Source organism: Rhinolophus sinicus, chromosome 16, assembly GCF_057876585.1.
Source record: "Rhinolophus sinicus isolate RSI-liver-muscle chromosome 16, RSI-T2T, whole genome shotgun sequence".
Lineage (NCBI taxonomy): Eukaryota > Metazoa > Chordata > Mammalia > Chiroptera > Rhinolophidae > Rhinolophus > Rhinolophus sinicus.
The window spans coordinates 192,303,215-192,320,967 of record NC_142516.1 but is presented as its reverse complement, the minus strand read 5'-3'; the positions used below and the strand labels follow the sequence as shown (position 1 = coordinate 192,320,967).

Below are 17,753 nucleotides of genomic sequence, written 5' to 3'. Positions count from 1 at the left end.
TGTTGACCATCTGATGGAAAACAGCCTTTAAATCATCTAAGAAGAGTATCGTCTGTGGGGACGTGTCCTGGCCTTTTCTATGTGCTCAGAGTACTGATGTGTGGCTGGGCTGCCAGGCAGTGGAGCGTTTTAAAGCCACAGTCATGACTGTTCCATTGGCGCTAGGACCGTGTTTGTTGTCAGGTGCGTCATTGGTACATGTACCACCAAGAAAACACTGCCCGTCATCCGTGACTTGTTAGATGCATCCCGACTCAAAGTTCTTACACGCGTGAAAAACGTGTGCCTTGGAACGGTATTGGCGTGGGGGTTCACAGACGGGTTACTAACCACGCCAGCCAGCGCTACAAACCACGTGATGTCAATAGAAGATTAAGTAATATCGCAGCTACTTGGGAAAAGAGGGGTGTTTTCAGTGACTGGTCCTGAAAACTAGGTAGTCAGCTGGGAAGAAAACAGCTGCCCACCTCACACCTCAGAAACACACACGGATTCCAGCGGGACCAAAGATGGAAACAGAAACAAAAATAATTGTAGAAACAATAGCGGAATAAAAAAGTTTGTATTATCAGAATAGGGAAGGCTTTTCCAAGTACGTCATACATTGAGAAGCCTCACAGAAAAGACCAACTGATCAATCTGACTACTTAAAAAAAAGGCAGGGGCCCCGCCATCACCAAAGTGAAAGGGGCCGGCTGGGAGGACCGGCCCCTCGCACCGCAAAGGCGCCGTGTTCCGTGTAGAAAGCCGGTGGGCAAACGCGGGCGAGCGCTGTGAACCCCAACGGGCACTCGGCCCTCAGGCCCCTGACTCGGCGTCCCAGCTCCCAGGTACACCCGCCGCTCCTCCCCGGTGACAGCCTTCTGCAGCCACACCGCGGGGGGCAGGGGCTGGGGTCTGGGGTTGGGGGGCTGGGGTCTGGGGTTGGGGGGCTGGGGTCTGGGGTTGGGGGGCTGGGGTCAGGGGTCGGGGCTGGGGTCAGGGGTGGGGGCTGGGGTCAGGGGTTGGGGGCTGGGGTCAGGGGTGGGGGCTGGGGTCAGGGGTGGGGGCTGGGGTCAGGGGTTGGGGGCTGGGGTCAGGGGTGGGGGCTGGGGTCAGGGGTGGGGGCTGGGGTCAGGGGTTGGGGGCTGGGGTCAGGGGTGGGGGCTGGGGTCAGGGGTGGGGGCTGGGGTCAGGGGTTGGGGGCTGGGGTCAGGGGTGGGGGCTGGGGTCAGGGGTGGGGGCTGGGGTCAGGGGTGGGGGCTGGGGTCTGGGGTGGGGGCTGGGGTCAGGGGTGGGGGCTGGGGTCAGGGGTGGGGGCTGGGGTCTGGGGTGGGGGCTGGGGTCAGGGGTGGGGGCTGGGGTCAGGGGTGGGGTCTGGGGTGGGGGCTGGGGTCGGGGTGGGGGCTGGGGTCAGGGGTGGGGGCTGGGGTCTGGGGTGGGGGCTGGGGTCAGGGGTCGGGGCCAGGGCTGCCTCTTCAGGGGCAGCAGCTCAGCCTTGAAACTACTCACCGCCGGAGATGGTCGGAAAGGGACTGAAAAGACGGAAAATGAGGCAGTTGACGGAGATGGTCGTACAGAGAGGAAACAGGTGGAGGTGACGGAAAAAGACGAAAAGCGATGGATATTATCGGAAAGAGGGAAAATGACGAGGTTGGGTTGCAGGTGTTGGTCACGTGGGTGTCGCGTAGGGTCCCTGTAACCCTAACCCCGCTCCAGAGTGTGTGTGGGGGGGCACCTGGAGCTGTAGACCTGTAACAGCTGCGGATCAATTACAGAGCAGGGTGATGGGTCGCCTACCGTGTTTCCCCGAAAATAAGACCCAGCGGGTCAATCAGCCTAATGCGTCTGTTGGAGCAAAACTTTATGTAAGACCCGGCCTTATTTTACTGTAAGACTGAGTCAATATAATATAATAAATATAATAAATATAAAATACCAGGTCTTATATTAATTTTTGCTCCGAAAGACGCATCAGAGCTGATTGTCCAGCTAGAGCTAGGTCTCGTTTTCGGGAAAACACTACAGTTGAATGTGTTCAGGGAGATTCCTGGATCCGGGCCAAGAGCCGAGGCGCAACGGAAAGAACCGAGAGTTGGCGGACCGGGTGGAGCGTCCGAAGCGCTGTGTATGGACGGAGAGGGCCGAGGGGCAACGAGGAGGTCCGACTGTGTACGGAAACGGCCGAACGGCGATGGAAAGGACGGAGACTCGCTGAACGGTCGAATATTGATGACGAACAGAGCCGAGCGGTGGCGGAAATGGCCGAGGGTCGCAGATGGGGCCGAGGATTGACGGAAAGAACTGATATTGAGCCGGAGGGCCGAGTAGCGGCGGAAAGGGCCGAGGATTGACGGAAAGAACCGAGGGCCTACCCGGAGCGCAGGCCACCGCGGTGAGCCAGGAGGGAGCAGAGGTGGAGCCATCGGAGGGCTGGGGACTGGGTGGGGTCTGGTCCTCGGAAGCGGGACCCACCCAGCAGGCACGTCAGAGTCCCGGAGCGTCTTTAGGGGCCCCCAGGACGGACCGCCCAGGACCGTGGGAGGGTCGCCGCCTCCGTGCGGGGCCCCACGGGGGACGCGACGGTGATCCGGGACCCTGGGCCGCCCGAGTCCGAGCTAAGGCGGGGACGACAGCTTGCTCCCGTGGTCTTCCCGGGCGGCCGCAGGCAGGAGTCCTTGCAGGAGCCGCCTGTGTCCAGAGCCCTGCGTGTCCCCCGCGGTTCTCCGGCCGCCTGCGGGGATGTCCAGGACCGTCAGTGTGTCCTGAGGGCCGACAACCAAGAGGACGTGCTGGGCCGTCAGAGTCCCGCCGAGCTCGTGCGCCCCGCCCTAAGTGCCCGGAGACAGGTCGCAGAGCCGCGCACAGCCGGCCCTTGGGGACTCAGGGGGCAGAGGTGCCACTCAGACCCGCCGGGCGACCGGGGACTGGGTAGAGCACGCGCAGGGGGAAGGCTTGGCACCGTGCGCCGGGGCGCGTCCTCGGGGTCTTTGCTGCCGCCACAGACCGCTCCTACCCTCGTTCGGCACCCGGTTCACCGGGACACTCTTCCTAGCGCATGTGCGGTGTGTCCCCAACTCTGCTCCACTCCAGGTGGAGCTTGGGGGTGAGGACAGCGCTCTGGACCCGGCCAACTCGGAACAGAATGTTCCCCGTCGTCTACCCAAGCCCAGTGCCCCAGGGAAGGGTAGGGAGGAGACACCCCAACGTCAGCCTGAACCCAACCCTGTCACCATCTGCACCCCAACCCTAACGAATGCAGACCTAACCACCTCCTGGCTCCCCCGCCGGGACCCGCAGGCCAGCCCCCTCCGCGCGGTGGACAGTCAGGGCGCTGCACCGCCCACCGCACAGGGACACCCCGCGGGCTCCAGGGCTCCAGGGGTGCTGGGAGAGCCCCCTGGGGCCGCACTGTGGAGGGAAAACCCAGCTCTTCCCTCCTGAGGGTTTATTTCCCGGGACTCTCCTTTACTCTCAGGAGGGCACCTCACTTCTGACACTGGGTCACCACGTGCGGGGGGGGGGGGGGTCCCCCTAACAATAAGCAAGCCTCCCTGGACGTCCTACGATTTAACTCACTTCTGAAGCTGTCCATCCAAAAGACTGCCTTCCCCACCCCCACTTCAGATGCCCACCTTAAACCCACGTTGTTACCTGCTCATTTCACCATCCGCCATAGATCAGGGGTCCCCTTGACCCTTCCTCAGGTTTGGTTCATTTGCGCTCCGTGGCTCACGGAACTCAGGGAAACCCCTGTATATAGCAACTTATTAATGGCCATGGTGAAGAACAGAGGTGAACAGCTGGATGAAGAGACACACAGGGTGAGGTCTGGGGGGGTCCCAAGACCGGGACCTGTGTCCCCTTGTGGTTGGGGTGTGTCATCCTCCCCATGGGAAGGCGTTCACCAGCCCGACAGCTCCTGGGATCCCGTGGTTTGTGGATTCCCGTGGAGGCTTCCTCCCGTGGGTAGGGCCCATCACAGACTCCATGTCCAGCCCTTGTCCCCTCTCTGGATAAGGGGGCTTAATTAGGGCTCAAAGTTCCAAGCTTCTAATCTTGGCCTGTCCTTCTAGTGACTGGCCCCCATCCAGGAGTCACCTCATTGGAACAAAAGATACTGCTGTCCCTCAACAAGTTCCACGGCATTTACAAGCTCAGTGTCTGGAACTGGGGGCGGGTAGATGTGTTCCATATTGCGCCACATGTAACAAAAGCCTGGCTGGGAAAGGTGGTGGGGCAGTGAGGGAAGTTGAGAATTACAAAAGGGAGCCTCTGTGGTCGTCTGCAGACACCCCCTAGTTGAGAATTTCCCAAGCGGGTCCTTGGGTCAGAGGACAGCACGCCTGCAGTCACCGCGAGGGCCTGGACGTTTGCCTGGGGCTCTGCGGGCTCAGGAATGACCTGGTTGTTTACTGACTTAAAGATAGAATGGAGAGCTGAAGTGGAGCGCAGAGCCGCAGAGATGGCCTTGAGCGGTGGCAGGAGGTGGCAGGAGCGGGGACACAGGGGTCATAACATCCCTAGATAAGAGCCGAGGACAACGTGTTGTAGGTGTGGACGGGGACAGAGGAGGCCACCCTCGGCCTCAGTATTTCTGGGTAACATGGGAGTCAGCCTCACGTCGAGGAGAGGGAAGCGGTGGTGGTCAGCGCGGTGGGCTTGGTCAAGGTTGGAATAAGGACTGAGGCATGAAAATGAACCAGAGAAAACGCACTCCGCACGGGTGGGCGGGCAGCCCGGGAAGAGGGGTGAGTTAGAAGCTCAGGAATCTGGTCGCTGCAGCCATGCTGGGTCTCAGCCCCGTCTTCCAGCTCAGCGCCACCCCCCCCCCCCACCCGCGTGCCCCTTCCCGCCGGCCTCGGCCTCGCTGTGCCCTTCCTGCATGACCCTCAGGTGGTCCGCTGCTGAGCGGGAGCTGTGTCAGCCTCTTCCACACCCTGATGCCCCGCCCCCCCGAGTGTCCACACACAGGTTTGGGGGCGGGCCTCCCTCTGGCGCTCCTCCAGTCACCGCACATTCCTGGCCGTCTGTCAAAGGCCCTGAAGACTCCGTGCTCCGAGGCACTGAGAATTAGAGCTTGTTCTGGGCAGGAGCAGAAAAGAACCTTCTAGATCACTGGGGAGGGTCCTCTCCCTCTGTCCATTTTTTGACATTCCTTCCTAGCTCCAGCTACCCAAACTTTGTTCTGCCAGAAGCTTGGTACAAATGGAGGAGAGGTGGTGTGGGGAGGACAGAGGGAGAAGGAAGGGAGAAGGGAGGGAGGGGAAGAGGACGGAGGGGGAGAAGGGAGGGAGAGAGGCGTTGTGTGGTCCACGCTGTGTGAAGAGAGACACCGCCCTCTGGTCGCCCTCCATCCCCTGTGCCTCAGCCTGCTGGGCCGCAGGGGAGCCTACATGCCAGTCATTTAAATTTCGGTGTTTTATCCATCCTGCCTCCCTGCATTTGTGCTGGTCTCCTTAGTTGGGGAGCTGCTTTCTCCCCTCAGAGCTCCCCCTTCTCCTCTCCGCCCACTGGAGAAGGAGCAGAGCAAGAAAAACGGCTTGGTTGTTGTTGCAAGCGAACAAAAGGGTCCCTGTGTCCTGCTGGGACGGTCCTCCCTCCCCCACCCGATGGCAGGACCATCTGAAGGGCCACAGTGTCTCCCACCCTCCTCGCGCTCCCCGTCTTATCTGTTTGCTTCCCCCTCTCCCCACGTTTGTCCCTTTGGCCTGCCATGCGTCATTGTCTGAGGGCAGGGATGGGTGTGGGGAGTAGGACTGTTTGGGGCAGGCCGCCTGCGCCTGCGAAAGTAGCACGAGGCCCTCCCCGCCCCCCACCAGCACTGCTAGTTCTTGGCAGATCAAGGCCTCCACAGACACACCCCACTGGACCCTCACATGGAGAGGGACAGGCCGTCTGGGCTAAGGTGCAGACCCGTGGTCACCAGCGCTGTGGGAATGTGGGTGCTGGAATCTCCCGGGAGCCCTTCTCAAGGACCAGACCACCCCTGAGCTTGGAGTCAAGGGAGGTGAGCTCCACAGTGGTGGGGGGTGGCTGGGTGGTGTCTTACCTGTCTCACCAGGGCCAGGTCCCAGTCTTGGGCAAGTCTTTCCCTGGAGATAACTGCCCATTGTTTTCTCTCTGAAAGTTTTGCAAAGGTGTTCTATGTGCAAGAAAGTTTGTGAGGGCTGGGAAATCACAGCACCCATGAGGTCACCTGCCTGAGCAAAGGCAGGAACTCAGATCCCCCACTGGGGACACCTGTCCTGTTGTCAGCAGGGGACGTTTAGCAGGTAGACACTGGGGATGTTTCAGGTCCCACAGGTGGTGGATTCATGGTAGTCCCCGCTGGCGAGCACCTGTCCCCCTGCACGGGGCCGTCACGTAAGTGGGAACTGGTTATAGCTATTGGATCCTAAAACTTATTTGTGTCTTACACATGAGTATGTAACTGGAGTCCCTGAGAATGCAAGGGTTAAAATCAGGAGAATTCTGCCTTGTGTGTGGGAGCCGGGGAGGCTGTAATGGGTTCCGCAGGCCGAGCTGCTCATGGTCTAATTCCTCGGCTTTCACAGCTTTGTTGAGGTATAATTGACACCCGATACACTGCGCGGGATAAAGGGTACAACTCAGTGAATCTGGACATCTGTCTACACTTTTGAAACCATCACCACCATCACCCCCTGTACTTAGGACCCCACCGTTAGGAAGCCAGTCCTGCCAGACTCTCAAATGGTGTTCATGTGGCTTGTTCTGTTTCATTTTGGAACTTCATAAAGTCACACAAAGGTCAGCTGATTGGAAAAGAACACACAGGCGAAACGAACTGTGAGTGGTTTGCAGAGTGATCTCCACAGTGAGTGTCTGGAACTCTGTCCTCAGGAGGCGGGATGTGCTGCTCCATGCGTGGCTGTCCCAGATCTGTCTGCTGCCTCCTTTTGTCGCCAAGCATGTCCCCTGGTGGCCCACAGCTGGTGGCACTGTCTCCTGGTGAGTGCTTTCTCCGTACCGCATGCCACGTGTGAGCAGGTGCGGTGCATGTGGGCAGCAGGCACACAGAGGCAGCGGGCAGGGGCCCAGGCTGCACCAGGCTCACAGAACCCGCAGGAGGAGAGGCTGAGCGGGGGCCGGAACAGGAGGGGAGGACCAGCCGCGAGACGCTGACGCATCGGCTTGTTTGCCGTTCACCCCACATGCCCTCTGTCCAGCTCTGTATTTAGTGTTGGGGGGCACAGATGACATTTCCAAATGCCGCTGAAAGCCTGGAGAGGGGACACAGGCGAGCCTGGTGGCCCCTTGGTTTACAAGTTCTGTAAGTGCAGCCGTGAGCGTCTGGGGACCTTGCCTCCACAGACAGCACACGTGTCCGGTGCCCAAGGCCTCTCCTGTCTGAAGCCTGGCCCTGCCCCAGGACGTCAGCCATCCTAGGCTTCACCGGGAACCTTGAGCGAGGGCACTGGGGTGGTGAGGTCCCTTGCTGACTAGTCTCCATCACATCACATGACAGTCCCTTGACCCCTGGCATGACGTTAGCGGACACTCCAACTTGCTGTGCGTCGAGTGCCAGGGAGTGTGTGCCCCTAGTGCACGTACACGTCACACCAAGGGCACCGAGCTGGGACTGTCATGAAGGTTGTTTACAGTGAGAGCTTGAGGCTCATGTAGGAGGGGACTTGTCCAAGTTTGCCCAGCTCGCCGGTCAGCAGAGACCTGACCGGTTGTCAGGTTCCAAAGCCTGTTATGCACACCAGGCAATACCGTCTGTGGAGTTCACACATCTGTGAGCCATGCTCTCTCTTTAAGGGTGTCATCTCAATTCTAGGGCTACCAGCCAGGACTGCAGAGAAACACAAGCACTAGCAGACAGTAAGATTCATTGTGAGGAATTGACTATGGGGTGTGGGGGCTTGCCTAGGCAGTCTGGGAGCAAGGCATGCCGGGAGGAAGGGAGGCCGAGGTGGGGGCTGCAGCTTTCAGGCTCCAGGTGACGCTCCCTTCCACCAGAGAACTTCTTTTTTCAGGGAAGACTTTCAAGGGATTGAAGCAGGCTCACCAGATTGTCTAGAATCAAGCCATAGTCGTAATAATAAGAAAACCAGAATCCCCAAAATGTTTGAAAATTGAACTTCGTTTTTCTAAATATCTCATGGGTCAAAGGAAATCAGAATGGAAATTCCCAACTTGGGCCACATCAGGGTTTGCAGAGAATGGTGATAATCTGTGAAGAGCGCTTGAATAAACCAATCGGAGTCCTTTGGGCCCCAGCCCCACCTGGCGGTATTGCCCTGTGGTCCCACCCAGCAGTCACGGTCCTTTGTGGCCCTGAGCCTGGGGACTCAATCCGGCCATTGTGGAAATGTATGTGGAAGCCACACTCTGTACTTGTAGTTATGATGGTACCACAGGTCCCAAAATGACACGACTTCATGGTAAAAAGTGGCGACACAATAGCAGCTTCTTGATCTTTAGTTTTCGAACATGAATATGTGAGCCATCTATTAGAAATATTGATTCAATATGTTTTCTTTCTTCTGAAAAGAAAAAGAGATGGGCCCCAATTATTGTTACGGCTCGCTGACCACTTGCTCTGGCCAGGTACTACGGTGGGTTGTTCAGACACTTCTGCCTTTACACTTATGTATGATCTAGATACTATTGGCCACATTTTCTAGCTGGACAGGTGGAAGCTCGGAGCTGTGTAGAAGTCACACACGATTTTGTAAGTATCAAACCAAAATGGGATCCCCCAAATTCATCCTCGATCCCTTGCTGAATCCATACCCCGTACTCCATGTATTTTCTTATTTCTGCTCTGCCTGGTCAGAAAACTAACAAGTACCAGGATTTTCTGGTGTGGCAAACTAGAATGAGTTCTGTTCACCTTTTTTAGTGTTGCTGACCATGCCATTAAAATGACTGTCTGGTAGAAGATCTTAGAATAAGATACTCAGAAAACCCTAGGAGTAGAGACAGAAATAATTTTTCTGATATTAAAGTCACTGAGAGAAAACATCTCACCTAATTGATTCATGCTCTAGTATCTTTGCTGTGTGCTGTTAAGACAGGTCTGAAATAGTATTCAAAAGTAGCTCTGTCCATTTCCATAAAATGAACAAATGCTAATAGTTAAGTGTTGCTAAAAGGTAACCATAGATACTATTTATTTCCTAACCTTGATACGTTAGCTATGATTTACATTAGTCAACATTTGCAGGAAAGAACTTGTATAGAGTATGGGATCTTTAAGTGCTTAATGTTTAAATGAGTTTTGTGACATGTAGCTATTTTGTATTTATTCTATAAACCAAGTGAAGAGGACTAGCGATGTCTACAATTCTGATTTTAAATGACTTCTAGATCAGAGATGTGGGCCAAAGGGAGAGGGGCCTGGCATCTGTGGATACGTCTGTTAATTGTGTTAACCCAGGAACATGGAACATTCTTTAGTTGTCATTTTGGTTTCTTTGTATTCTTGTTAAAAATGCTTTTGTCTAACATTTCTCCCTTAGTAGTAACTATCACAACACTTTGTTTCCATTTTAAATTCCAAAATAAATACACGCCCCTGGGCACAGGAGGGCAGCCCGCTGTTCACCCTGGACCCTGCACACCTGCTTCTGTGCAGGACGAAGCCTACGGGACGCGCGCACGCGCACGCGGGCCCAGTGCACACGCTTTAGGCTGAGCGGCTCGGTGCCCTCCAAGCACAGAACCAGGTGAAGCTCTTGCCTCTTACATCGCCCCTTAGCTCTTCTAAGCTATGGGATTCTAGAGCTGGTGTTCACTGGAAAGGTACCCGGGAGAATGAGTACTTCCGGTTAAAGGAAAGCCTTAAAAATTGCCTCTGAAATGTGGGAAATCGGTGCAATTCCAAACGCCCAAGATTTGGCGGGTCCGAGGGCAGCTGACCTTCTGAGGAGCCAGGAAGGCCCCCGCTGGCAGGGCAGCTTCGCCGAGGGAAGGGCGGATGCTCTCGGCGGGGGTGGGTCCCCCGCCCCCTGCCCAGATCAGCACAGCGGGAGGGCTCGGCAGGGGCAGGACCGGTGCTCGCGGGCTGTGCGCGCGCTCCCTGCCCACGCGTGCGCGGCCGGGAGGGCCTTCGGGGCAGAGGCGGGGGCCGGGCGGGCGGCCACGTGGCCTCGCAGGAATGCGCGGGCGCGAGGGTCGGGCGTGGCCGAGGAACGAGCAGGCTTTGCAGCCAATGGGCTCCTTGTACGGTCCGGCCCAGCCTATCATGAGGTGGGGGTGGAGCTGCCTCTCCGTGGGCGGGGCCGAGAGCATCCCTGGGCGGCGGACGCGGGGCGGGGAGAGGGGCGCTCGGAGGGCCGGCCGCTGTGGTCCCGGCGGGGTGAGTGCGGGCCCGGGGGGTGAGGGTGCGGGGGAGAAGCGGGGGTGCCCGCCGGGTGAGCGCGGGCCCGGGGTAGCCCCCCAACTTCAGCGTGGTGCCCTCTTCTGGGTACTGGGTCCGCGAGTAGCTCCCAATTTTAGCGGTGTGCCCCCTGCCCCCGGGCACAGACGGTGCAGGTAACGAAGCTGCGAGCAGGTCCCCAACTTTAGCGGGGTTCCCCACATTCCTACCCCAGATAATGCAGGTAACGGGGCCACGAGCAGCGCCCCCTGCTCCCGCGAGATGGCCCCTGTTCGCCCCGGGATAGACAGTGCAAGAATTCAGTCAGGCCCTGAGAGCAGCCCCCCATTTTCAGTGGGGTGCCCTTGTCCCCCGGGGATGACGGCGATGGGGCCGAGACTCCGAGGAGAGTCAGCAATGTGCAGGATGCACCCCCAAATAGGGTCTGGAGGCTGGAGTAAACCCGATGCCGCTGAAGTTGCTTGAGGAATGAGTTCTGTTTTTGTGGGAAGCCGTAATTTATATTTTCCTATAAAGGCAAAGCCCTCGGCCCAGTTTAGCATGAAGATTACTACTTTCGGAAACCGTGTGTGGTTCCCTCACCGGAATCTACCTCTGCTGAGGAAACTGAAGTAGGTGTGTGGCCACTGTCAGCTGGTGCCTGGCGCATCCCCACCTGGGGGCACGTCTCCCCTCTGTGGGACCCTCCAGCGTTGTAGCCAGCGGAGTAAATGCCTTGGCTTTTAACACCTAAGATGTGAATGTTCTGAGAAAGGAGCAGACGTATTTGGTGGAATGTAATATTCATTTCAATTACTAGCTTTTGCTACAGGTTAAAATTCTCTTTAACTCAAAGTGCAATGGGCTTTTACTCTTTTCTCTAGTTGAGCCCCAAAGTAAGTTAAGTAGCTGTCACTAGTCTGGATTTTGTGCATGAGTTAATACTTCCCTCCAGGTAGAACATTGCAAGAGAACGTTTTCATTGTTCATGTATTGCGTAAGCATATATTTTGAACATCTTTTATAGGAAATAAGTTTTATTAGAAAAGAAAGGTGAGATTTACTGTTTGTGTGGTTTAAAAATAGAATTTTTTTGCCCCCTGAGCTCTCACAGCATTTATTTGATTGGCCCTGGGATATGAATTAGTGGCCAGCGTCTGCAGTTAGGTACACGGTGACTTTATAGTCAGATAGAGACTTCCATGATTTCTTGTCAATAAGAAAGGTCATTGGTCTCAGGTGCTGTTTCACAGTTGATTAGCATCTCCAAAGGAGTTACAGACAATTAGGGAAGAGGTGAAAGTCAGAACAGCTTTTGAAAAGTTGAGCTTGACTTTCTAGTTTTACCAATTTCATCATCTTGATATTTTGCCGTTCACGTTTTCTCCGCAGTGGTTTTCTGGTGAATTTAGAAGAAAACTCTGGGAATTCTGGGCAGAGACCTCTGTGTGAGGGGCCCGGGCCTGGGAGCCCTGGGGAGTGTCCTGGAACAGGCCCCTCGGGTGAGTCAGGTTACCCTGCAGAACTGTAGTTTACTCTAGAAACTGCTGGAACGCAGCTGTATGAACATGTGCTTTGAGCTAAAATGTGCTGCATGAGCTAGAGCAGAATATACACCCTGTGACTGGGGTTCTTCTGCTGTGTGAATGACAGTTTCGAAAATCTTTATCCTGAAAAATTAGAGCCCCTGGTTGTGTGATCCGTTATTTTTTCATTGCATGAGGCCTGACAGAAAGGCTACAACAAAAATGCAGATCTTGAGCTGTTCAGAGCATGTGAGTGTTTAGTTCGTGTTGCTCACAGTAGGCACAGATAGAAAGGCAAGTGGAGTGAACCAACACAGGAGAGAACACAGGTGTCACACTCATGTGGTAGGGTGGGTCCCAGCTCTCAGTTAAGCCTTCTGGCAGTGAAATTTGGGAAGAACGAGGGGCATTGCAGTACTGAGGGCAATTCTGAGTCTAGGGAACCTTGACAAGGTCCCAGGGATGAGCCCTGACGCTTCTGTGGGGCTGTGGGACAGGGCCAGCTTGGGGTGGCTGTGCACCATCTGTCTGACGGGTGGTGGCCTTGAGTGGGCCCTGCCTGGAACAGGTAAGGCACAGGTGCCGCGCTGGCAGAGGACCCTCTCTGCTCCTCCGCCCTCCCCGCCATCACACCCCTCATTCCAGCCCCAGTTCAGTCTTTCCAGAATTCCTTTCACTTCTGTATTTGCTTTTGTGTGTGTGAATTCTCAAAACTTCTCGATGATAAACATGACCAGTCACCGGCATGAGTGTTATTCTTGTTTCTTGTTCTTCTTCATGTCCTTAAAGTCATGCGCACCTGCTAGTAGGAAGGGTGATTTGGGGGTTGTTGATATTTTATATTTTTATTAAACAATGTATGAAAGATTTAAAATATAAAAATGATTTTAGGTGAAAACTTTTCCATGAACCACCTTCTGATACTAGGAGTTACTTTTTAAAGAGTCTCAAAGCTGTCAGAGCCATGGGGTGGCTGTGTGAGAGGCAGAAGTGGAGAAGGCTGTGTGTTACACTGTTCTCATCGGGCCTTGAGGCTGCGTGTTCCTATGGAAACGAGCTGGCTACCTGGTGGCACGCTCTAGGCTCCAAAATCTTGACTCTCGAAGTGGGGAATGTGTGAAGAACACAAAGGAGTGGTTGAGGACACCTGGATACTCTACACTGAGAACTCCTGGTAGCCAGCTGTCAGGAGCCCCCAGGGTGCAGGCAGGGCTGAGGGGAGCTCCTGTTCTGATTGGGCCACAGGCCTGTTATCTGGCTGTGGGGAACAGACCTTTACCCTTGGGAGTCATTGCTATTATTTTTAAAGAAAGCAATGTGGACATTTGAACTCCAAGTCACATACATATATGATTTTTGAACTTGTGTTCTCTCTCTTTGGTTTGGGTAATTAAGAGCTGACCATACAAGAAAGGCCAAGGAATTACGTTTTGGTGGAAGTGTGCTATGCACACTTACTGTTTTATTCTTTCATTTGCCTTATTTCTCTGATGGGAAAACACAGAGGTGACTTCAGCCTGGTTTCTGATATGCAGGAACATGGGAAGACTGACTTGAAATAGTATTTCTGGTACTGCCACTCTCATGCCACTTGAGTGAGCATGTCGAGCTGGGGGTTGCAAGGCCTAGGTCCTCGGAAGGGTGTGGTCAGTGTCCAGTGCAGTCACTTGGCTGGACCCTGATGGGGTCAGGCTCAGCCGTCCTTCAGCCTAGCATCCAAGTGGCCTGAAAGTGTAGGGCATGTGCTGGGCGGTCGGGGCGGGGCCTGTGGGGCCAGTGTAGACACAAGCCAGGGAGTGGGGAGTGAATGACGGTCCCATTGCCAGCCCGCTGCCTTTGCTCCTAAGCCTGAGCTCTGGCAGAAAGGATTCCATGTGTCTTCTTACTGTCATGCTGCAGGGCTCAGCCTGGCCCGGCCAGTTGGATCGGCAGCTGGGAGGTGGCTGTGGGGGGGGGCGGCGTGTTCCTCCCGGGGCGGCGTGTTCCTCCCGGGATGGGGCTCCCCTCCTAGGCTGGCAGCCCTCTCCTGTGGCAGCAGTGATAAGAAAGTTGATTCGTGTTTTGTTCTGGCGCTGATTCAGCACGGTGGTGGGCAGCGCCCACGGGGCATTGATTCACGTCCCCTGGGCTGCCTGCTCCTCAGAGAAGCTTCAGCCAGTGTGACAGGCGTGGGTTCTGTGACTCAGCCAGCAGAAGCACTTCTACATAGCCGCCTTGCAGAGCAGTGCCCCCTCTCGAAGCTTCTGTCCTGTGTCGTGTTAAGGCGGCACTTTATGGGGAAACTGGCACCTGAGGCCAGGCTGGAGGTTCCAAGGGCTGCGTAGACACGTGTGTCCAAGCCAGGTACAGAGTTGGTCTGGAGTGGAGCGTGCCGGCAGAGCAGGCCTGCTGCCAGGGGCTGTCCCTCCTGGAGGAAGGACCCTTTAGATATGGAGGGCTCGGCTCACGTGATTTCACAGAAAGGATGGAAGGTGCCGCATTGGCCCGACAAGTGTCTGGGAAATGAATCGCAGGTAGGGGAGCAAGGTCAGATCTGTCTCTCAGTAGGAGGAGGCTCGGGGCTTGGAAGGTGTCTTGTGTGGGCTGTGGGAGAAAAGAGGTGCGCTCCGGGAAGGAGGGGGCCAGGCGCCCACCTGGAATCACGGGGGGCTTCCTGTCTCTGACCCTGTTCCTGGGGTGGCGCCAAGGCCAGGGTGGCGTGCACCTCTTTGCTGCATGAGCCAGCGTCTGCCTCCTGGCTGTGGACGGGCTCCCGGACACCTCCCTGGAGCGCGGACCAGGAAGCTAATGGGTTCAACATTCACACCGTCATTTTAGGCTTCAGTTTCTCCCTGAGAAATGGGTTCAGTGTCATTTTGTTCTCCTACATTTTTAAAATCAAGTTTTCATACTTTTAAATAACTTAGGTACACCCTCTTTACAGATGGGAAAGAAATGTGTGGCCATGTGACAAGCAATGACAGGGCACGGACACATCGGGAAATGGTTTCTAAACTTGACAGTGTATAGTGAACGTCTGCTGGGTGCCAAGCACTGAGCCCAGGACGAGGCAGTGACCTTCCCAGACGAGGTCTTGTCCTTGCGGCTCCGTCCTGATGTCCAGGGCAGATGGTCACAGAGAAGCAGCTGGTGCTTAGATGATGGTGAGAGTGTGGGGAGTGGACAGGATGCAGGCTGCGTGCTGCGCTGCGAGAGGCAGCTGCCTAGGCAGCCAGGTCAGGCCCCGCTAGGAAGGTCATAGGTGAGTAGAGATGGACAGAAGGTGAGAGATATCCAGGGAAGTCACACTCTGGGCGGAAGGGACAGCGTGTGCGAAGGCCCAGGGCAGGCAGGGCTGTGCAGGTGTATTTGGGCAGCAAGCAGGCCCATGGCTGGAGTGATGGAGACAGTTGTGGGACCTCAGGAAGGGAACAGACTGGCAGGAACCATGGTAGGGCTGCGAGCAGACCTGACAGTCGTTTCACGTGGGCAGCAGTCCTGGCTGTGGTGCTGAGAACAAACAGGTCACAGAGAGGCTAGGAGGGAGGCAGGGAGGCCACTGCGTGGCTTTTCCAGTAGCTCAGACTGAGAGAGTGGCCGTGTGGACCGGGCGGGCGGCATGGACCGGGCTGTGTGGACCAGGCTGTGTGGAGGGACAGCGAGGTGGCTGATCACATTCGGGTTGGATTTCGAAGGTGGAGCTGACAAGTTTGCTGACGGGTCAGACATGAGGATGAGAGAAAGGAAGGACTGAGGACGGTTCCATTTTAGTTTTGTCCTGAGGAGGTGGAAGAAGGAGGTTCTGGTCGGGAGCAGGGCTCAGTCTACACATTCTGAGGAGAGGCCCTTTCCCGTCGGCCGGGGATGTGTCCTGTCTGGGAGGACACTTCAGATCTACTCTCTGAGCAACTCTGGTGTTTGCCACACAGCGTGGTCAGCTGTGGTCGCCTGCTGCCCCTTCTGTTCCGGGACCTCGCTGTAGAAGGGGGGTTTGTACCTTTGACCCCTCCCCCCATCTTCCCACCCCTGGCCTCTGGCAGCCACCAGTGTGTTCTCTGTGTCTGTGAGCTCCATTTTGTTTGCTTTTAGATCCCACATGTAAGTGAGATCATGTGGTATTTGTCTTTCTGTCTGACTGGTCTCAGTACAATGCCCGCCAGGTCCCTCCATCGCAAATGGCAAGACTGCGTTTTGTTGTGACGACTAACATTCCGTTGTCCACATGGACCACTTCTGTATCCATCCATGGTCGTCTCGGCTGCCTCCGCATCTTGGCTGTTGAGAATCATGCTGCAGTGAACATGGGTGCAGTTATGTTTTTGACATAGCGACTCCATTTTCTTCAGATAAATACCCTGAAGGGAAATTGCTGGGTCATAAGGTGGTTCTATTTTTAATTTTTTTTTTTTTAAGATTTCTTTTTAAAGATTTTATTGGGGAAGGGGAACAGGACTTTATTGGGGGAACCGTGTGTACTTCCAGGACTTTTTTTCCAGGTCAAGTTGTTGTCCTTTCAATCTTAGTTGTGGAGGGCGCAGCTCAGCTCCAGGTCCAGTTGCCGTTTTCTAGTTGCTGGGGGTGCAGCCCACCCTCCCTTGCAGGAGTCAAACTGGCAACCTTGTGGTTGAGAGCCCACTGGCCCATGTGGGAATCGAACTGGCAGCCTTCGGAGTTAGGAGCATGGAGCTCTAATCGCCTGAGCCACCGGGCCGGCCCTATTTTTAATTTTTAAGGAACCTCCGTACTGTTTTCCATAGTGTCTGCACTGGCTCCCACCGACAGTGCCTGAGGGTCCCCTTTTCTCGACACTCTCACAGTCCTGCTATTTCTTTTCTTCTTCTTTTTTAAAATAATCGCCGTTCTAACAGGTGTGAGGTGACATCTCACTGTGGTTCTGATTTGCATTTCCCTGATGAGTAGTGATGTTGAGCATCTTCTCATGTACCTGTTGGTCATATGTGTGTGCTCTTTGAAAAACTGTCTCTTCAGGTCCCCTGCCCATCTGTTCATTAGAGTGTTTGTTTGCTGTTGAGTTGTCTGAGTTCTTTATATATTTGGACATTAGCCCCTTGTCTGATGCATGATTTGCCAATATTTTCTGTCATTGGGTAGGATGGCTTTTCATTTTGTTGGTTTCCTTTTCTGTGCAGAAGGTTTCTAGTTTGATGTCGTCCCACTTGTCTATTTTTGCTTTTGCTGCCTTTGCTTTGGGTGTCAAATCCAAAAAATCATCACCAAGACGAATGCCCAGGAGATTACCACCTGTTTTCTTCTAGATTTATGGTTTTAGGTTTATGTTCAAACCCTCAATCCATTTGAGTTCAGTTTTGTGTATAGTGTAAGACGGGTCCAGTTTCATTCTTTTGCACGTGGATATCCAGTTTTCCCAGCACCGTTTATTGAAGAAACTGTCCTGTCCCCATTGGATATTCTTGGCTCCTTTGTCAGAAATGAATCGACCATATAAGTGTGGGTTTATTTCTGGGCCCTCTATTCTGTTCCCTTAATCTCTGTGTCTATTTTCATGCCAGTCCCATGCTGTTTTGATTACTGTAGCTTTGTGACATGGTGTGAGTCAGGGAACGTGGTCACTCCCGCTTTGTTCTTCTTTTCAAGATTGCTTTTGTGATTCCATACACATTTTAGTATTGTTTGTTCTGTTTCTGTGAAAAATGCCATTGGAATTTTGATAGGGATTGTATTGAATCTGTAGACTGCCTTTGGTAGTGTGGGTATTTTAATAACATTAATTCTTCCAATCCATGGTATGAAATACCTTTCAATTTACTTGTGTTCTTCAATTTCTTTCACCAGTGTTGTAGAGTTTTCAGTATAGAGATTTTTCACCTCAGTTAAATTTATTCCTAGATTTTTTTGACGCAGTTGTAAAAGGGATTATTTACTTAATTTCTCTGATACTTTATTAGTGTATCAAAACA

The 17,753-nt window shown here is 54.5% G+C and overlaps 1 protein-coding gene across 12 annotated transcripts in view; it reads left to right on the top strand.

Moving 5' to 3' along the window:
• The first annotated feature begins 2,216 nt into the window (after nucleotides 1-2,216).
• Nucleotides 2,217-17,753, top strand: part of ARHGEF10 (Rho guanine nucleotide exchange factor 10) — a 114,871-nt gene continuing 99,334 nt past the window's right edge. For 8 of the 12 annotated variants that reach the window (XR_012495418.2, XR_016019279.1, XM_074329273.2 and 5 more), the window contains exon 1: nucleotides 10,225-10,309. The gene's annotated coding sequence lies outside the window, so the exon portion shown is untranslated. Of the gene's footprint in view, nucleotides 2,375-5,775; nucleotides 5,990-6,536; nucleotides 6,952-10,224; nucleotides 10,310-11,701; nucleotides 11,812-17,753 lie in introns of those variants that run through there. The other 4 variants (XM_019737572.3, XM_019737574.3, XM_019737575.3 and 1 more) reach the window with 4 other exon arrangements.